This window comes from Macaca nemestrina, chromosome 7 (assembly GCF_043159975.1).
Source record: "Macaca nemestrina isolate mMacNem1 chromosome 7, mMacNem.hap1, whole genome shotgun sequence".
NCBI lineage: Eukaryota > Metazoa > Chordata > Mammalia > Primates > Cercopithecidae > Macaca > Macaca nemestrina.
This window is the reverse complement of record NC_092131.1, coordinates 23,172,045-23,194,365: the sequence shown is the minus strand read 5'-3', so window position 1 is coordinate 23,194,365 and position 22,321 is coordinate 23,172,045. Positions and strand designations below refer to the sequence as shown.

Here is a 22,321-nt window from a genome sequence, read left to right as displayed (position 1 = left end):
CTGATTAACCCTCGCCAGAGCTTCCAATACTATGTTGGATAGGAGTGGTGAGTGAGGGCATCTTTGTCTTGTTCCAGTTTTCAAAGGGAATGTTTCCAGCTTTTGCCCATTTAGTATGATATTGGCTGTGGGTTTGTCATGAATAGCTCTTACTATTTTGAGATATATTCCATCAATACCTAGCTTATTGAGTGTATTTAACATGAAGGGGTGTTGAATTTTACCAAAGAACTTTTCTCCGTCTATTGAGATAATCATGTGGGTCTTGTCATTGGTTCTGTTTATGTGATGGATTACATTTACTGATTTGCATATATTGAACCAGTCTTTCATCTCAGGGATGAAGCCAACTTGATTGTGGTGGATAAGCATTTTAATGTGCTTTCAGATTAGGTTTGCAAGTATTTTATTGAGGATTTTCTCATCGATATTTATCAGGGATATTGGCCTGAAATTTTCTTTTATTGTTGTGTCTCTGCCAGGTTTTGGTATCAGGATGATGCTGGCCTCATAAAATGAGAGAGGCAGGAGTCCCTCTTTTTCAATTGTTTGGAATAGTTTTAGAAGGAATGGTACCAGCTCGTGTACCTCTGGTAGAATTCAGCTGTGAATCCATCTGGTCCTGAACTGTTTTTGGTTGGTAGGCTATTAATTACTGCCTCACTTTCAAAACTTGTTATTGGCCTATTCAGGGATTTGACTTCTTTCTGGTTTAGTCTCGGGAGGGTAGATGTATCCAGGAATTTGTCCATTTCTTCTAGATTTTCTAGTTTAACTGTATAGAGGTGTTTATAGTATTCTCTGATAGTAGTTTATATTTCTGTGGGATCATTGGTAATCTCCCCTTTATAATTTTTTATTGTGACTAATTGATTCTTCTCTCTTTTCTTCTTTATTAGTCTGGATAATGGTCTATTTATTTTGTTAATCTTTTCAAAAAAACAGCTCCTGTATTTATTTATTTTTTGAAGGGTTTTTCATGTCTGTATTTCCTTCAGTTCTGCTGATCTGGGTTATATCTTGTCTTCTGCTAGTGTTTGAATTTGTTTGCTCTTGCTTCTCTAGTTCTTTTAATTGTGATGTTAGAGTGTTTATTTTAGATCTTTCTTGCTTTCTCCTGTGGACATTTAGTGCTATAAATTTCCCTTTAAACATTGCTTTAGCTGTGTCCCAGAGATTCTGGTGTGTTATATCTTTGTTCTCGTCGGTTTAAGGGAATTTATTTATTGCTGCATTAATTTTGTTATTTACCCAGTAGTCATTCAGGAGTAGGTTGTTCAGTTTCCATGTAGTTGTGTGGTTTTGAGTGAGTGTCTTAATCCTGAGTGCTAATTTGATTGCACTCTGGTCTGGCAGACTGTTTGTTATGATTTCCATTCTTTTGCATTTGCTAAGGAGTTTTATTTCCAATTATGTGGTCGATTTTAGAATAAGTGCTATGTGGTACTGAGAAGAATGTATATTCTGTTGATTTGGGATGGAGAGTTCTGTCGATGTCTATTAGGTCTGCATGGTCCAGAGCTGACTTCAAGTCCTGAATATCCTTGTTAATGTTCTGTCTTATTGATCTGTCTAACTGTCTAAGCTCTTCTTGTTGCATTGATCCCTTTACCAGTATGTAATGCTGTTCTTTGTCTTTTTTGATCTTTGTTGGTTTAATGTCTGTTTTATCAGAGACTAGGATTGCAACTTCTGCTTTATTTATTCATTTATTTATTTTTTGAAATGGAGTCTCACTCTGTCTCCAGGCTGGAGTGCAGTGGCACAATCTCAGCTCATTGCAACCTCTGCCTCCTGGGTTCAAGTGAGTCTCCTGCCTCAGTCTCCCGAGTAGCTGGGACTACAAGTGCCCATCCCCACGCCCGGCTAATTTTTTGTATTTTTAGTAGAGATGGGGTTTCACCATGTTGGCCAGGATGGTCTCAATCCCTTGACCTCATGATCCACCCACCTCAGCCTCCCAAAGTGCTGGGATTACAGGTGTGAGCCATTGTGCCCAGCCACTTTTTTTTTTTTCCTTTTCATTTACTTGGTAAATCTTCCTCCATCCCTTTACTTTGAGCCTGTGTGTCTTTGCACTTGAGATGGGTCTCCTGAATACAGCAAATCGATGGGTCTTGACTCTTTATTCAATTTGCCAGTTTGTGTCTTTACATTGGGACATTTAGCCCATTTAAATTTAATGTTAATATTGTTATATGTGAATTTCTTCCTGTCATTATTATGCTAGTTGGTTATTTTGCTATTAGTTGATGTAGTTTCTTCATAGTGTTGACGGTCTTTACATTTCGTTTTTGCAGTGGCTGTACCAGTTTTTCCTTTCCATATTTAATGCTTCCTTCAGGAGATCTTTTAAGGAAGGCCTGGTGGTGACAAAATCTCTCAGCATTTGCTTATGTATAAAGGATTTTATTTCTCCTTTGCTTATGAAGGTTAGTTTGGCTGAATATGAAATTCTGGGTTGAAAATTCTTTCCTTTAATAACGTTGAATATCGGTCTCCACTCTCTTCTGGCTTATAAGGTTTCTACAGAGAGATTCACTGTTAGTCTGATAGACTTCCCTCTGTGGGTAACCCAACTTTTCTCTCTGGCTGCCCTTTACATTTTTTCCTTCATTTCAACCTTGGTGTAACTGATGATTATGTGTCTTGGGGCTGCTCTTCTCGAGGAGTATCTCTATGGTGTTCTCTGCATTTCCTGAATTTGAATGTTGGCCTGCCTTTCTAGTTTGGGGAAGTTTTCCTGGATAATAGCCTGAAATGTGTTTTCTAACTTGGTTCCATTCTCCCTGTCACTTTCAGGTACACAAATCAAACATAGGTTTGGTCTTTTCACATAGTCCCATATTTCTTGGAGGCTTTGTTCATTCCTTTTCATTCTTTTTTTCTCTACTCTTATCTTCATGCTTAACTTCATTAAGTTGATCTTCAGTCTCTGATGTCCTTTCTTCCACTTCATCGATTCGGCTACTGATTCTTGTGTATGCTTCGTGAAGTTACCGTGCTATGATTTTCAGCTCCATCAGGTCATTTATGTTCTTCTCTAAGCTGATCATTCTAGTTAGTAATTCCTCAAACCTTTTATCAAAGTTCTTAACTTCTTTGCATTGGGTTAGAACATGCTCCTTTAGCTTGGAGGATTTTGTTATTACCTACCTTCTGAAGTCTACTTCTGTCAATTTGTTAAATTCATTCTCCATCCAATTTTGTTCCCTTGCTGGTGAGGAGTTGTAATCCTTTGGAGTCAAGGAGTTGTTATCCTTTGGAGTCAAAGAGGCATTCTCGTTTTTGGAATTTTCAGCATTTTCGTGCTGGTTTTTCCTCATCTTCATGGATTTATCTACCTTTGCTCTTTGCTGTTGGTGACCTTTGGATGGAGTTTTTGTGTGGTCATTCTTTCTGTTGATGTTGATGCTATTGTTTTCATTTTTTTTTTTTTTTTTTTTTTTTTTTTTTTTTTTTTTTAGTTTTCCTCCTAAGAGTCAGGTCCCTCTTCTTCAGGTCTGCTGGAGTTTTCTGGAGGTCCACTTTAGGCCCTGTTTGCCTGGGTATCACCAGCAGAGTTTGCAGAACAGCAAAGATTGCTGCCTGCTCCTTCCACTTGAAGCTTGGTCCCAGAGGTGCACCTGCCAGATGCCAGCCAGAGCTCTCCTGTATGAGGTGTCTGTCCACCCCTGCTGGGAGGTCTCTCCCAGTCAGGAGGCTTGGGGATCAAGGACCCACTTGAGGAGTCAGTCTGTCCCTTAGCAGAGCTCGAGTGCTGTGTTGGGAGATCTGCTGCTCTCTTCAGAGCCAGCAGGCAGGAACATTTAAGTCTGCTGAAGCCACACCTTCCCCCAGGTGCTCTGTCCCAGGGAGACGGAAGTTTTATCTATAAGCGCCTGACTGAGGCTGTAGACTTTCTTTCAGAGATGGCCTGCCCAGAGAGGAGGAATCCAGCTAGCTGTAGCAGCTTTGGGGTGCTTCGGTGGGCTCCACCCAGTCTAAACTTCCTGGTGACTTTGTTTACACTGTGAAGTGAAAACTACCTACTGAAGACTCAGTAATGGCAGATGCCCCTCCCCACACCAAGCTTGAATTTCCCAGGTTGACTTCAGACTGCTGTGCTGGCAGCAAGAATTTCAAGCCAGTGAATCTTAGCTCACTGGGCTCCATGGGGTGAGCTGAGCAAGACCCCTTGGCTCCCTGGCTTCAGTCCCCTTTCCAGGGGAGTAAATGGTTCTGTTTTGTTGGCATTCCAGGTGCCACTAGGGTACGCAAAAACAAACAAACAAACAAACAAACAAACAAAAAAAACTCCTGCAACTAGCTCGGTGTCTGCCCAAAGGACTGCCCAGTTTTGTGCTTGAAACCCAGGGCCCTTGTGGTGTAGGCAAACCAAGGGAATCTTCTGGTCTGTGGTTTTCAAAGACTGCAGGAATAAATGTAGTATCTGAGCCAGATAGCATTGTCCCTCACAGCAAAGTCCCTCGCGACCTCCCTTGGCTAGGGGAGGGAGTTCCTCAATCCCTTGTGCTTCCTGGGTGTGGTGAAGTCCCATTCTGCTTCAGCTCACCTTCCGTGGGCTACACCCACTGTCTAACCAGTCCCAGTGAGAGTAACTGGGTACCTCAGTTGGAAAGGCAGAAATCACCCACATTCTGCATTGGTTTCACTGGGAGCTGCAGACCGGAGCTGTTTCTATTCGGCCACCTTGCCCAGGAATCTGCAATTTTTTTTCTGAATTACTAGAGCATTTTAAGAAAAGGAGAGGATAATAGAGATGCTGAATTTATAAAAGGACACCAAAGTAAGGAAGCATTTTAAGCCTCACAATGCTAAACAAGCACATCTGTACATCAATATAGTTTAATGGATATTACAGTTAATATTTTAAAAAGTTTGGCTGCTGAGCAAGTCTATAAAGTTCCTACTATGCAAATATACCCATAAAGGTTAAAAGTTGACAGTTTTAGGTAAGGACACTTTCTATCAACATATGATTAGCAATGTATAAAGCTGAATATTCCGTACAATTTCTGGACTTTTTCCTTCAGTTAAAAATAACCATTGTTTAGTTTTGTCATTATGTATTTTGCTTATTGTGAGTTCATAAGCACCACTAAATTGTGTAGTGATACATATTTGAGTCATCACTACTCTTTGATCAATTTTTTTCCAATAACTGGATCTTAAGCCAGTGTGGATTGTAATAATTATCTCCCACTCATGTTCCTAATGTGTTTTCACATCTAGGTAGATACATACAATCTGTGAATTCCTAGTTTGCTTGTAAGTTTACACTTTATTGGAGATATCTTGCCAAATAATTGTACTTTTAAAATAACTTTAGTATGTTATCAGGTCCAGTGTCTAGGTAATTTTATGAACATTGTCAGCTAATGCAACATCACATAACTAAGCTTGTTTTCTTTTATGAGGTAAATAATATGGAATCCTCATATGTCACCTGAAACAGTTATTTTTTTTTCCTAAGTATTTGTCATGAAGGATTTTTTTAAAAATAGAGAATGGGAATAAGTTAAGTAAAGGGTAACCAGCTCCCTGGGCTTTATCTAAGTCTACCTCACTCAAATATTTGCTGGTTGCTCCTTCCAATAATAGTCTTTATTGGATTTAATGATTTATTTTACTGTTACTTCATGTGTTTCACAGATATCCTTGAGATAAAATATCCCTCCTTTCACATTTCAAAATGGGACATTCTGCTGTTGTTGAAAGTACAAAAAGTTTGTACCGTGATTCCAGACTCAACATCAGTGTACTTTGTTCGGCAAGACACTGACTTTGAACCTAATTTTCACCAAAGAAAAAAGGAAGAGAAGAAGAGAGTGTAAAGTGCCATGACTTTCCTGGCCCATTTACATATATTTTAGATGTCACAATGCTACAATAAGGAAATATAACTCATCTAAGATCCATTTACTTCCCAGTGGCAGCGTTTGGCTTGGAAGTCAAAATTATCTGATCCAATGTCCATGCCTTTTACTATACTGTGCTGCCTCTATAAGCATGCTCATTCCATTGGGACTCTGACATGATTCCCTGTGATCAAATCCTCCCTTTCCACCTCAGTACCAATATCTACATCCCTGCTTTCTGCTCCTGCATGAGAGCCTTCCCTCAGATTGCTGCTGTCTTTCCACCTTTTCATAATAAGGAATACAAAATGTCTATGATATGGGCTACTTGCTAGTCAGTAGATAGTGTCCTCTCTCAATGATAAAGCAAAGGAAAGATAGACATTGACACCATCTAACATGTCATATTAGGTGGGGGAATTTTTTGACACCAGAGGTGAAAACCAGGTTTGTGCAATTTAACATACTGATACTTCATGTAAGGAGGATAATGATGAATTTTTTGTGACGCCACATGGCAGGCCAAAATCTACTCACACCACGCCTAGATAAACAAGTGATTCTTTTCCAGCTGGTGCCCAAAGTTATTTCAGATGAGTTCATCATCTCTTAGTGAAGTCCAAATTTGAAGTCCCTGCAGAACTCATGAACTTCAGAGTCTGCACAAAGGGACTTTTCAAGTCTCGTATCTTCCTTAGACTTTCCTGCACCAGCTGTGAAAATCAATTAGCCCTGGTGAAAACTGAGCTGCTCTATGCTCTCAATAATGAAAATGGCCAACTGCACGCTAGCAATTTTCTCTGTCCTTTAAAGAGACAAATGGAGACTTTGAATCTTTTTCCACTGCTCCATGGAATTGCCTTTTACTTCTATTTTGAAAGTTGCCAGACATGCCAGGAGATTAGCACAGAAGACTCTTTGGAGCAGCAGGAAAATTATACCATCGCACACCAGTGACATTTGTGACTCCCTCAGGCTGGTATGCAGCCATCAGACAGTCAAAACAAACACCTCCCAAACACATGCCAGAACTCAACTCCCCCTCGCGTCTGCTCCCTTGATAAAAACTGAAATGGCTGACGGTACCTCATCAATTTAAAGACCCAGTGAGTAGCTCAGATAATGCTCCAATAACATAATAATAGGAAAATGCTGGCATAAAGATGGATAAAGAGAAGGCCACTGAGATGATGAGCTACCATAGAAAGCACAGGAAAACGCCAGAAGGACAGAGTCACAAATTGCCTAGAGAGCTAGATTGCTCTTCACCTTCCCATCCTTTATGGGAAAGTGGTCACTTCCAAAGAATGAGAAAAGAAAAGAATCCCCCTCCACATCCCTTGTACTGCTGCCATCATAATTTGCATCATGAACTACCTTCGTAATAAAATAATAACATCTCAGTACATTCTTTAGTCAGTAAAAACAGGGATTCTCAGACTCGGTTATTGACATATTGGGTGGAATCATTCTTTGTGGGGAGATGGAGAAGCTGTAATGTACATTTTAGAATGTTTAGCAGCATCTCTGGCCTCTAATCACAAGACACAAGTGACCACACCTTCCGAGTATGACAATCAAAAACATTTTTAGGCATTGCCAAATGTACTCTGAATGGCAAAACCACCCCAGTTGAGAATCACTAAGTTAAAGTGATGCCTCCATTTAAGTCCAAAAGGAACCAAAAATTTAGAAGACTCAGAGAAATTCATGCTATTAAAATGGCTGGGTATATACCCAAACTGCCTCTGATGAGTGCTGGCTTCACATTTTTAATGCAATTAATCAAAAGGTCATTGATTTGTATTACAAGACTATAAAATGCACACAGAAATAGATTAGATAAACAAGGTCTCATTTTTACAACAACTAGGTTCAAAGATATCCTTTGGTTAGTTATTATTAAGACACTTTGTCTCACTTTATAATTGATTTTACATTCTATCACATATTGTCTCATTTGACTGGCAGGTAAGAAAATCAAACCAGTTTCCAAATTTTATTGTGGAACCAGATACAGTGAATTTAAATGACTTTCTAGAGAGCACATTTTAAGTTTACTTTAAATAAATTATTGTGTTCTCTTCGTGACAGTGTTTCTATGTACCCCCCAAAATAGGAGAAATTTTTCACTTTAAATAAAGTTAATTAAAACAAGTACATTAATTACAAGTATAAATTATAAGGGAAGAACTACCTGATGAAATTTAGATTATTTCTTTTTAGTCAAAATTGTATATTCAATTAAGCATAATCAACAACCATCATTACCAAGTCACTACATTCAAGGATGACACTAAAGGCAAAGAACAGCAGGTTTTAAATGGATTTCATGCTAATTTCAGTGGTGAGTAGCTATTAAGCAGAATGTGGTAGATTGAAATACTGCGTTTCTCCCAATTCCTCCTGTCCCTATCTGAATGATCCATTGACCTTGCAGCCTTTTTAGCAAGTGGCGAAGTGTATTTTTCCAGTCTTTGAATCTAATTGCCCTCATCTGAAACATGGGGAAAATAGTAATACCCATTACCTAAAAGGATTATATGGAGGAAATTTGGTTCAGGGAGTTGTAACTTGTCTAGAATCCCGCAGCTGATAATTTAGTAAGTTAGATTTTAAACTCAGGCCTTAATCATTCCATAGGTCACGTTCTCAGTCACTATTTTCACAACTGTGCTTCAATTGATTCTGTTGAATTTTTCCATCCATCCAATAGTTAATGCCCTTATGTATGAATGGATGCTTTCAAAAATTCCGAACACATAGGTTTCATATATTATTCATGCAGAATCGAAGAAACCATACAAATTTCAAGCTCTTGTGAAGTTGACACACCTTATTTACTTTCACTTCTCCACCTTCTACCTTGTTCACACTACCTACCTAAACCTTATTTTTGTTTTCTCTATTTTTAAAACATTGATAAAGTTTTCATTTTATAATCTTAACATACTATTTTTTATTTCAATAGGTTTTTGGGGAGCAGTTGGTGTTTAGTTAAATAAATAAGTTCTTTATGGATGATTTCTGAGATTTTCATGCACCCATTATCCAAGCAGTACACACTGTACCCAGTGGTAGTTTTTAACCTCTCAGACCCCTTCTACTCTTTTCCCCAAGTCCCCAAAGTCAATTGTATCATTCTTATGCCTTTGCATTCTCATATCTTAGCTCCCACTTATGAGTGAGAACATACAATGTTTGTCTTTTTATTCTTGAGTTACTTCACTTAGAATAATGGCAATGAATGCCATCCAGGTTGCTGTGAATGCCATATTTTCATTCCTTTTTATGACTGAGAAGTATTCTATGCTCTCTCTCTCTCTCTCTCTCTCTCTGTGTGTATACAAATACATATATATCACATTTTTTGTCCACTTCTTGATTGATGGGCATTTGAGCTGGTTCCATATTTTTGCAATTGCAAATTGTGCTGCTATAAACATGCGTGTTCAAGAACCTTTTTCATATAATGAATTATTTTATTCTGGGTAGATACCCTGAAGTAAGATTGCTGGATCAAATGGTAGATCTACTTTTACTTCTTTAAGGAATGTCCACACTGTTTCCATAGCAGTTGTAATAGTTCAGATTCCTACTAACAATTTAAAAGTGTTTCCTTTTCACCACACCAATACTAGCATCTATTATTTTTTGATTTTTTGATTATGATCATTCTTGCAGGAGTAAGGTGGTATCACATTGTGCTTTAGATTTGCATTTTCCTGATAATCAGTGATGTTGAGCATTGTTTCATGTCTGTTAGTCATTTGTATATCATCTTTTGATAATTGTCTGTTCATGTCCTTAGCCCACATGTTGATAGGATTGTTCATTTTGTTCTTGCTGATTTTGGGTTCCTTGTAGATTTTGGATATTAATCCAGTGTTGGATGTATAGATCACGAAGATTTTCTCCCACTCTGTGGGTTGTTGGTTTAGTCTGCTAATTATTATTATTCTTATGTTTTGCTGTGCAGAAACTCTTTAGTTTAATTAAGTTCCATCTATTTATCTTTGTTTTTATTGCATTTGCTTTTGGTTTCTTGGTCATGAAGTCTTTTCCTAGGCCAGTGTCTAGAAAGCATTTCCCAAAGTTTTCTTCTAGAATTTTTACAGTTTTAGGTCTTAGATTTAAGCCTTTGATCCATCTTGAGTTGCTTTTTGCATAGGGTGAGAGATGAGGATCCAGTTACATTCTTCTATATGTGACTCAACAATTATCCCAGGACCATTTGTTGGATAGGGTGTCTTTTCCCCACTTTATGTTTTTGTCTGCTTTGTTGAATATCAGTTGGCTGTAAGTATTTGGGTTTATTTAGGGGTTCTCTATTTGGTTCCAATGGTGCCTATTTTTATACCAGTGCCATGCTTTTTTGGTGACTGTGGCTTTATAGTATAATTTGAAGTCAGCTAATGCAATGCCTTAAGATTTTCTCTTTTTGCTTTATCTTTCTTTGGCTATGTGGCTTCCTTTCTGGTTCCATATAAACTTTAGGATTGTTTTTTCTAGTTTTGTGAAGAATGATGGTGGTATAAGTTCTTGAAGCTTTGTGGATGAGTCTGTAGGGTTTTCTAGGTATACAATCTGGTCATCAGCAAAGAGTGACTGTTTTCTCATTAGCTATTTGGATGGCCTTTATTTTTTTATTGTCTGATTCCTCTAGCTAGGACTTCAGTCCTATGTTGAATAGAAGTGATGTAAGTGATCATCCTTGTCTTGTTCCTGTTCTCATGGGGAATGCTTTCAAATTTTCCCAATTCAGTATAATGCTGGCTGTGGGTTCGTTGTATATGGCTTTTTACTACCTTATGGTATATCCCTTCTATGCTGATTTTTCTGAGTGTTTTAATCATCAAGTGATGCTTGATTTTGAGAAATGGTTTTTCTGCATCTACTGAGATGATCATGGGCTTAAAAAAATCTGTTTATGTGGTGTATCACATCTATTGACTTGAGGATGTTAAACTATCCCTGTATCCCTGTTATGAAATCTATATGATTATGGTGGATTATCTTTTTAATATGCTGTTGGATTCAGTTAGCTAATATTTTGTTCTGGATTTTTGCATCTATATTCATCAGAGATACTAGTCTGTAGTTTTCTTTTTTCTTTATTTTTTTTTTCCTGGTTTTGGATTAGAGTAAGAACAGCTTCATATAATGATTTTGAGAGGATTTCTTCTTTCTTCATCTTGTGGAATGGCATCAATAGGATTGGTATCAATTCTTTAAATATCTGATAGAATTCAGTTGTGGATCTTTCTGGTCCTGGACTTTTTTTGTTGGCAACTTTTATTACCATTTCAATCTTGCTGCTTGTTATTGGTCTGTTCACAGTTTCCACTTCTTCCTGGTTTAATCTAGGAGTGTTGTATATATTTAATAATTTATCTGTCTTCTCTAGGTTTTCTAGTTTGTATGTGTAAAGATGTTCATAGTAGCCTGGTATGATCTTTTGTATTTCTATGGTGTCAGTTCCAATATTCCAATTTTGTTACTAATTGTGCTTATTTGGATCTTCTCAGATCTTCTTTTCTTGATTAATCTCTCTAATGGTCTATCAATTTTACTTGTTTTTTCAAAGAACCACCTTTGTGTTTCATTTATCTTTTGTATTATTGCTGTTGTTTGTTTGTTTTGGTTTCATTTAGTTCTGAACTGATCTTGGTTATTTCTTTTCTTCCGCTGGGTTTGGGTTTGGTTTATTCTTGTTTCTCCATTTCCATAAGATGTGACCTTAGATTGTCTATTCATGCTCTTACAGACATTTGATGTAGGTATTTAATGCTATGAGCTTTACTCTTAGTGCCACTTTTGCTGTATCCCAGAGTTTTTGACAGGTTGTGTGATTATTATCATTCAGTTCAAAGAAATTTTAAATTTTCATATTGATTTCATTATTGACCCAAAGATCATTCAGGAGCAGGTTATTTAATGTCCATGTATATGGATAGTTTTGATGGTTCCTTTTGGAGTTGATTTCCAATTTTATTCCACTGTGGTCTGAGAGAGTATTTGATATAATTTTGATTGTCTTAAGTTTTCTGAGATATGTTTTGCAGCCTATTATATAGTCTATCTTGGAGAATGTTCTATGTACTGAAGAATAGAATGTATATTCCATGGTTGTTGGGTAGAATATTCTGTAAATATCTGTTAAGTCCATTTATTGTATAGTTTCTTTGTTGACTTTGTATCTTGATGACTTGTCTAGTGCTGTCAGTGGAGTATTAAAGTCTCCCACTATTACTGTGTTGCTGTCTATCTCAGTTTTTGGGTCTAGCAGTAATTGTTTTCTAAATTTGGGCACTCTAGTGTTAGGTGCATACATATTTAAGATTGTGATATTTTCCTGTTGGACTAGTCCTTTCATCATTATGTAATGTCTCTCTTTGTCTTTTTTAACAGCTTTTGCTTTAAAGTTTGTTTGTATGATATAAAAATAGCTACACCTGCTTAGCTTTTGGTGCCATTTGCATAGAATATATTTTTCCACCCCTTTACCTTAAGTTCATGTAAGTCTTTATGTGTCAAGTGAGTCTCCTGAAGAAAGCAGATACTTGGTTGATGAGTTCTTATCCATTCTGCCATTCTGTATCTTTTAGGTGAAGCATTTAGGCTATTTACATTCAATGTTAGTATTGAGATGTGAGGTACTATTCTATTCATCAGGCTATTTGTTTTCTGAATACGTTATTTTTTAAAAAATTTTTCATTGTGTTATTGTTTTATAGGTCCTGTGAGGTTTATGCTTTAAGGAGATTCTATTTTTGTGCATTTTGAAGATCTGTTTTAAGATTTAGAGCTTCGGCCGGGCGCGGTGGCTCACGCCTGTAATCCCAGCACTTTGGGAGGCCGAGGCGGGCGGATCACAAGGTCAGGTGATCGAGACCATGGTGAAACCCCGTCTCTACTAAAAATACAAAAAATTAGCCGGGCGCGGTTGTGGGCGCCTGTAGTCCCAGCTACTCGGGAGGCTGAGGCAGGAGAATGGCGTGAACCCGGGAGGCGGAGCTTGCAGTGAGCCGAGATCGAGATCGCGCCACTGCACTCCAGCCTGGGCGACAGAGCGAGACTCCGTCTCAAAAAAAAAAAAAAAAAAGATTTAGAGCTTCTTTTAGCAGTTTTTGTAGTGCTGGCTTGGTAATGGCAAATTCTCTCAGTATTTGTCTGAAAAATACTTTATCTTTCCTTCACTTATGAAGTTTAGTTTTGCTGGATACAAAATTCTTGCGTGATAATTGTTTTGTTTAAGGAGGCTAAAAGTAGGACCTCAATTCATTCTAGCTTATAGGGTTTTTGCTGAGAAATCTGCCTAACCCGTTAGGTTTTCCTTTATAGGTTACTTGATATTTTGGGCTTACAGCTCTTAAGATTATTTTCTTCATCTTGGCTTTAGATGACATGAAGACTATATGCCTAGGTAATGATCTTTCTGTGGTGAATTTTTCAGGTGTTCTTCGAGCTTTGTGTATTTGAATGTCTAGATCTCTAACAATCCCAGGGAAGTTTTTCTTGATTATTCCCTCAAATATGTTTTGCAAACTTTTAGATTTCTCTACTTGCTCAGGAACAGCAATTATTCCTAGGTTTGGTTGTTTACCATAATCGCAAAATTTTTGGAGGTTTTGCTTATTTTTTTTTAATTCTTTTTTCTTTGTTTTTGTCAGATTGGGCTAATTCGAGAGCCTTGTCTTTGAGCTCTGAAGTTCTCTCTTCTGTTTGCTTGATTCTGTTGCTGAGACTTTCCAGTGCATTTGGCATTTCTCTAAGTGTGTCCATGATCTCCAGAAGTTGCTATTTTTTTTTTAATTTATGCTATCTATTTCACTAGAGATTTTTCCATTCATATCCTGTTTTGTTTTTTTTTTTTAATTTCTTTAAGTTTGACTTCACTTTTCTCTGGTGTCTCCTTGATTGATTTAATAATCAACCTTCTGAATTCATTTTCTCACAATTCAGAGATTTTGTCTTGGTTTGGATCTATTGCTGGTGAGCTAGTGCAATCTTTTAGGGGTGTTAAAAGAATACCATTTTATAATATTACCAGAATTGTTTTCCTGGTTCCTTCTCATCTGGGTAGATTATGTCAGAGGGAAGATCTAGGACTCAAGGGCTGCTATTCAGATTATTTTGTCCCACTCAGGTGCTCCCTTGATGTGGTGCTCTCCCCTTTCTCCTAGGGATGGGGCTTTCTGAGAGACAAGCTGCAGTGATTGTTATTTCTTTTTGGGTTCTATCCACTCAGCAAAGCTACCAAGTGCCAAGCTGGTACTAGGGTTGATGCAAAGAGACCTGTGATGTGATCCATCTTCACGTCTTTCAGACGTGATTACCAGCACCTTCTCCAGTGGAGGTAGCAGGGGAGTGAAGTGGACTCTGGGAAGGTCCTTGGTTGTATTTTTGTTCAGTGCACTGGTTTTGTGTTGGTTGGCCGCCAGCCAGGAGGTGGCGCTTTCAAGAGCACATTTACTGTGGTTGTATAGGGATGATTAACTCTATGGGCAGGGTCATAGAGCTCCCAAGGGATTATGTTCTTTGTCTTTGGCTACCAGGGTGGGTAGAAAAGACCATCAGGTGGGGGCAGGGTTAGGCATATCTGAGGTCAAACTCTCCTTGAGTGGGACTTTCTGCGGCTGCTGTCAGGGATGGAGGTGTGGTTGCCAGGCCAATGGCATTATATTCCTGAGGGATTATGGTTGACTCTGCTGTGCCACACCTTTCACCAGGGAAGTGGGGGAAAGCTGTCAGCTACAGGCCTCACCCAGGGCCTGTGCAGCCTACAGACCAAAAGGCTAGTCTCACTCCCACCTTGCCCCATTGACAGCATCAAGTTTATTTCCTGGCAGCCTGTGAGCAGGGCAAGCAAGCGGGTTCACAGTTCTCGACTGTCTCATGGAGCCTGCAACAGTGATCTAGTTCCTTCAAATGCTCTGTGGATTGTCTAGGCTTTCCTGTATGTTCCTGAAGTAGTTCTTGGAGCTAAAGTTCACAGTGTGGCTCTCCACACACTACTCTGTCCATCCCAGTGGTTGCCACAAGTTAGTCCTGCCTCCTATCTGCCATTTTCCCAGCTAGTTTCCATAACAAACTTTTAGAACTATAAGGGAACTTATAGAGACAATGAAGTACAAGTCAACCCATGATCAGATTAGGAAGCAGAATCCTAGAGACTTTATATTTTACATGAAATATATCATATAATTATGTGCACATTTTTGGTGTCTACATACACAAACACACAGGGAGCATTTACTTTAAAAAGAGAGAAAAGGACAGAGAGAGAGAGACAGACAGAAAGGCATGCCTTTATTTATGTCTAGGGGCAGGGTGAGAGAACATAGACACCAGACCTTTATTTCAAAAATGAAAGGGTACCTACTGGTATCATTCCCTTCTCTGTCCCTGATACATATATTTTGTAAAAATTATTTAATTTATATATTATAACCACTTGTGAGAGAGAGGTTCATTAAAGAATGGTATCATGGTACAGGACTACAACTCCAAGTCTTATATTATCTGCTCTGTATGCTTCAAGTAAATAAAAACATCTAGAAATGTTACTATTTTTATTAGTTTTAATTGGCACGTAGTAATCATACATATTTATAGGGTAGATTGTGATATTTTGATATACAAATGATACTGTGTGATAGACAATGCACAATGATCAAATTAGGGTAAGCATATCCATAACACTTACAGTATTTACCACTTTTTTGGTGTTGGGAATAATCAAAATCTTCACTTTTAGCTATTTGAAAATACACAGCAAATTATTATTAACTAGAGTCACAGTACAGTGCTATGGAACACTAGAACTTATTCCTCCTATCTAGCTGTAATATTGTATCTGTTAACCAAGCTCTCTATATCTCCCTTCCCCCTATACATCCTAGCCTTTAGTAACCACTACTCTATTCTCCACTTCTATGAGATCTACTTCTTTAGATTCCACATATGAGTGAGAATAAGGGCTATTTGTCTTAACCATGCCTGGCATGCTTCATTTAGTACAATGTCCTCCAGGCTCATCCATATGGCCATGAATGACAGGGTTTTTTTTTTTTTCAGGGCTGAATAGTATTTCGCTGTATATTTCTACCACATTGTCTTTACTTATTCATCTGTTGATGGAAATTTCGATTGATTTCATATCTAAAATGAATAGTGCTGAAATAAATATGGGAATGTAGATATCTTTCGCATATTTATTTCCTTTCCATTGGATATTTGTCCAGTAGTGGGATTACTGTATTCTACAGTAGTTTTGTTTGTAATTTTGTTTGTTTATTGTTTTGAGACAGAGTCTTGCTCTGTTGTCCAGGCTGGAGTGTGGTGACACAACTTTGGCTCACTGTAAACTTCGCCTCCAGAGTTCAAGAGATTCTCGTGCCTTAGCCTCCCGAGTAGCTGGGATTACAGGCATCTGTCACCATACCAAGCTAATTTTTGTATTTTTAGTAGAGACAGGTTTTCACCTTGTTTTGACCAGGCTGGTCTCAAACTCCTGACCTCAAGTGATGCCATGCCTGTGGCCTCACAAAGTGCTGGAATTATAGGTGTAAGCCACTGTGCCCAGCCTGTTTTTAACTTTTTGAGCAGCCTCCTTATGGTTTTCCATAGCGACTATATTATTTTACATTTCCAGAAACAATGTATAAGAATTCCTTTATCTCCTTATCCTCAACAGCATTATGTTTGTCGTTTTGATATTAGCCATTCCAACTGAAGTTGAAAAATATTTCATGGTTTTGATTTGCATTTCTCTTACAGTTAGGGATAGTAAGTGTGTTTTCTTTTGATAATTGTAGACATTTGTGTCTTCTTTTGAGAAATCTCTATTTAGATGATTTGCCTATTATTTAATCAGGTTTTTTTGTTTGTGTTTTTGTTTTGTTTTGCTATTGAGTTGTTTCAGTTCCTAACATATTCTGGATATTAATATCTTACCAGATGAATAGTTTGCAAATATTTTCACCATTTTGCAGGGTGTCTCTTCACTGTGTTGATTGCTTTTTCTTATATGGAAGCTTTTTAGTTTGATTTAATGTAATTAGTCTATTTTTGCTTTCGTAACCTGTGCTTTTAAGGACTTATCCAGAAAATCTTCACCGAGACCAATGTCTTGAAATATTTACCCTATTTTTTTCTAGTAGTTTCATATTTTACTTACTACATTTAAGGTTTTAATCAATTTTGAGTTGATTTTTATACATAATAAAAGATATGGGTATAGTCTCATTCTTCTGCATGTGGATTCTTCATGTTTTTTTGGGATCATTTATTGAAGAGACTGCCTTTAGTAGCTTGGATCCCAGGGAGCAGGGGAACCCAGTGTGAGTTCCTTCTCTGGAAAAGTGCAGTTGCATAGATTCCAGGTCAGTCTTTATACTGGGTTTAGAACCCACAAGGACTGTGGCGCTCTCCTGTAGGTAGGACTACGGGCATCCATCTTGGCAATGGTGACTGCTGGGGATCTCCCACTTACCTTTTCCCAGCAATGAGGAGTCTGTCTTCATTTTAAGCCAATCCTGGTCAGGTATTTTTCTTACCTCTCTATGCTGCAATTTCAAGGTTCCATGGTTCAGAGGGTTTTCATGTCTTCCTTGCTCAATTCCAGTGTTTTCTCATACAGTACAGTTTCTCATACAGCCATTATTTGTTTCTTGTTTTGGTCTTTTTTATGAAGGAAGTGAACATTGGGCACCTCTAGTTATTCGTCTTGATGATAAGGCAGGTGATCCGTGAAGTCATGATAAGGTCAATCTGCACAATTAGAAGCCTGGCCCTGTACCCCACAAAAAGGTACAGAAGGTAAGTCACAAAGAAGCATTTAATAATGGTTAATATTTACATGAAAAATATCACGTGATGTATTATCAGTTTAGCACCTAATTGAGAGGTCTAATATAAAGTCTCCACATGCATTCTTATTTAAGACATTGCTTCTGATTTCATAATGTTTCATAATTGCTAATGTAGGATTATCTCCTAAATATTTCAATAATTCATAATTTTTATGTTCTATCAGTGACTGAGAGTGGTAATACTGCCATACACCAGCATCTGTACTTGAGATTCGAGGTTTTATTTAAACCAACAACTTAACATATTTTGCAACAGAAGTGTAACATTAATGATTTGTGAATTTGCAAATTGACTTTTCCTGCTGAGAGCAGTAACTAGTTTTACAGCTTATGCTATAACAGGGTCACATACAAACATGTAAATATAAAATATGGCCTGGTCTTGATGACATAATATCTTTTCCTGACACAAGTTATTTTGTTTTTATCCTCCCAAAAACATTCTATTGTAGTAAATTAAGAAAAAATGAATTAAACATTTTATAAACTTCATCTCCCATGGATAGACTGTGTCAAACCCAAGATAATATGTTTCTTTTAAAGCACGTGACAAGCAAAGATTTCTAAGAATTCAAAACCACACCAATTGTTGATCATTTTAATCAGAACTAAAAACATTTCAGACTACGTGTTACAAGAATTGTTTTTCCCACAATTATTTTCAGGAGAACGTGAGAAAACTATCGTTAAGCCCAGCAGGTCAGAAGATTCCATAAAATAGTTACTATTTGGGAACTTTCCAGGTGGATAGAACTTCGGTCAGCATCTTCTGAAATATTTTTCTCAGGGTTGGGGCATAAGGGGTGTGAGGATGTGCATATGTGAAAGAGGGAGAAAGATACGGAAGTACACATATTTTCAAGTTTGCTAGAAATTAATACAACTAGTATGCTGTGTTGTTTTGCTTTGTTTCTTGCATGTAAACATGTGGTCAATTTATAAAACAACTATTGGTCTTTTCAATTTTTTTTTTCTTTTCAGTTTGAACTTCCTCCCAACATTACGAGCATTATTTTAAAGAATGCTATTAATCTCTGACCTCATCACGCCTCCTCTCTGAAAGATCTATCATTTATGATTTCATTTGGATGAAATCATACATGCCATCTTCCATATACTTTCCTGTTAAAAAGACACTATTTCATTGAGTATACACAGGAATGCCATGTTAATCATTAATAAATGATCAGTTCTGAGGCTTGTACCTCATTAGTAAACATTTTTTTTTTCATGCCTCTAATGAGAGACTGGACAAAGAGGAATATTTCTGCTCACTTATGTTTCTGAATTGACTCCATTTGTCCGGTTTGTTATGGCCTTATTGCCTTGTGATGAAATGTTAGCATCTAGCAGAGAACTTCATGAAAGGAATGGTATTTTGAAGGATTTTTCCCCTTATGAAGTGAATAATGACAGTATCCTTCCATCACTCTTATTCTGAAGTTATGCTTTCTGAATCCAACAATAAAAAATCTGTGAATTATTAAAGAAGAAAAATGCGTAATTGGCAGTGTATCATATGGTAGTTTCTCAACCTTGGGTCCAGTTTAAAATATTTCTCAAGATCCAAGTCTTTTCTATACTACTAGTTCAAATTATATTTCGTTAAATTGACATTAAACAATAAACATACTTATTTAAAAATACATTTTTTTTTGCATCTGTATATATAGAAAATCAGCAATGCCATAAACCTAGCAGGAAATGCAATGAAGACTATGCTACCAAATTTATCAAAACTTTAATATAAAAACCAAAAGATAAACCATGAAATGCAAGTATTATTTATTAAGCTAAGTTTCACTGTAATAATTATTTTACATGCAAAGTCTAATTTAGTTGCTATAATAATCCATCAAAATAAATATTAGCCATATTTTAACCAATGGGTTAACTGCAATCCAGAGAAGTAAAATGACTTATCAAAGGCCATTTAGCTTGTATGTGGAACAGCCAGGATACAAACTTGTGTTCATTGGATAAGAAGTCACAGATTCTGATTTCATTATAATCCTAAAACACTCTTTGACTGCTTTCCTGTCAATGAAGGATATTGTCATTATTCACTGATCTGTCATTAAGATAGCAGAATGTTCCAGATTATTTGACATGTCCTCATGCCACTATCTTGTTCCTTGTTCCTGAGATCTTTCCCAGGATATTCAACAACTGGATTTTTTTTTTTTAATCTGAAATATGATTTGATTTTATATTCTATTCTGCTTGAAATTTTAAAAGTATACGTATTTCAGACATGGAAATACATTGTTACTCGATTGATGTGAGAATGCTAATTGAAGGCTAAAAACAAAATTGTTCTATAAGTGAAAATGGGTAGGATTGACTGAAGCCAGGAAGCTGCTTTAGAGGAAGAACTCTAGGTAAAAGGCAGGATCCTGTGAATAGCAGCAGATGGAGAATTTGGACGCCTCAGGAGGAAGCATTGCGCTAGAATGCTCTAGGAATTTAAGTTATGCCTGAGAAAATCTGAGAGGGATTTCAGATTTCAACCTAAACCTTATTCTGGGAATCTCCTCCCTCAGTGCAGAATCCTTGGAGACAGCAAATGTCAATTAAATTTCAGAAGATCCTCCAAACTGATTATAAAATAAGGAGACCAAAAACCAAAATTTTAATAACATCTTTATTTATACTTCTATGTATTTTGTAGGTATTTTATAAACCAGTAAATGTATTCAAATGTTCAGTAGGAATCATAACAGAAAACAATCTGAAAAGTAGTTCTCCTATACTGCCTGTGGTGAAATCATTGTAAGTGTACGTTTCCCTTAGAAACTTCATTACAAATGCATTTAGAGTGAGTTTCTGAGAAATTCATGCCACATTATAGCAAGTTATATTTCAGCCCTTCTGTGTAGGACTTATGAGGTCATGTGGGGTGAGGTGAAGATTCTTTTATATCCCTCGAATGAGTATAGTTTTGTACATAATTACCAGCCTATGCAAATATTCATAATTAATTAAAAATAAAATCAATTAGTTTCTTTGTCAAAATACAAACATAATGAGCTCCTGTATTCGGATCATGAGAAATACTTCATGATTGCAGACCAGCGTCTTTAAAAGAGTGTTCCCATAACTCTGTATTAAAATGACCTTGGATGTTGTTGTAAATGCAACTCTTTGAGCTTCATCCCAGACTTGCTGAATCACTTTCACTTGAGTTGGAATCTACTTTATATGGTCAATAGTTAATAGTTAATTTTTACTTATCCTGAAACTTATGAATCTTTCCAAAAATATATGATAAGAATGAAATGTACTTACTGTTTCTGTCATTTCTTTTCCAAGATTACTTTAAGGGAATATGAATAATAACAGTCAAACTAGTTTTGGTGCTTTGATACAGCTCTTTTTAATGCATCCCTCTCATGCCCCTGACCTGAATGGCAACAGTGATTTCAATAGAAAATAAGCATATAATATATCTGAAAAGGGATTGTTCATGGGCTTTTAATATCTGCCCATTTCTGCAAGAGCCACTTCTGAATCACTTCTCTGCCACTATCCAGTGTAAAAGTCTCTAACAGTAAGGCCCCAAAGTAGGACCATAAATAAAACAAATTAAAAGATCCAAGAATGGGCAACTTGTCAAAAATTTGCTTTTTTTTTTTTTTTTCTCCCTACTGAAATCCTAAAGAGAGAAGAGCAATTTACATGGGATTCAAACAGCTGTATCATTCTTGAAGTTACACCTCTGAACTATATCTGATTTTCACATATTTGGGCTTTTTAAAGACAGTATAATGGTAAGTCATCCTCATATGGTACACACATTTTAAAAAATATGTATTTCGTTGGCTTTAAATCTTTTGACAGAAAGAAAAAAGTCAAATGATTTTCATATTCAGCAGTGGTATGATCTCTACGACAGCGTATTTTTTTAGAAGACAGAATGCAGTTTTGTTGTAATTTTCTATCAGACAAGCAGCTTATAGTACACATCAAGTTACAGAACTACTCGGTAGCTCCTGAACACTAATGACGTTGAAATCTTAACCTCTATTTAATAGTAATGAAGAAATTAGAAAAGTCAGAGTTCAGCTGAGTTCTGCTGACGTTGAATTCTCCAGGCACCCAGAGCTTCCTGAGGTTCTAAAAATCTCTCTTTAGTTCATCAGGTAGTGCCCACCGTCTTGAGATCTGGCGGTTTGGCTTTTTCTAGCTTCTCCCACACACAAATAGTTGAATTTGTATTACTGGTCTTTTGTCATCATCTTTCTTCTCCTCCACCCATTCAATCAGTGATATTCATTGCTTTAATAGGTAAGTGAGATGAAGAAAAAAAGAGAAAATAGAAGGATCCTTGATCCCTAATGATGATAGAGTAATCACACCAATCTGGCAACATCTTACTGCAGACTTGTTTTATGAGAGAACTCACTTCTGTACAATGATGTTTATTTAGATACCTCTTTACATGTAGCCATATCCAATTTTAATTGATATATTAACCAATGCTTTATGTAATTAATTTTTCACTGCACCTCTTTTCTTATCCCAAGTCATATTTCTTTTCTTTTCTTTTCTTTTTTTTGAGTAGGAGTCTCGTTCTGTCACCCA

The 22,321-nt window shown here is 36.9% G+C and overlaps 1 long non-coding RNA gene across 1 annotated transcript in view; it reads left to right on the top strand.

Annotated features, from left to right (window-relative positions):
• The window catches only part of LOC105467611 (uncharacterized), a 30,492-nt gene that overhangs the window by 4,450 nt on the left and 3,721 nt on the right, over nucleotides 1-22,321 (top strand). The window contains exons 3-4 of the long non-coding RNA XR_979026.2: nucleotides 17,560-17,684; nucleotides 21,399-21,507. This is a non-coding gene — a long non-coding RNA (uncharacterized lncRNA). The remainder of the gene's footprint in view (nucleotides 1-17,559; nucleotides 17,685-21,398; nucleotides 21,508-22,321) is intronic.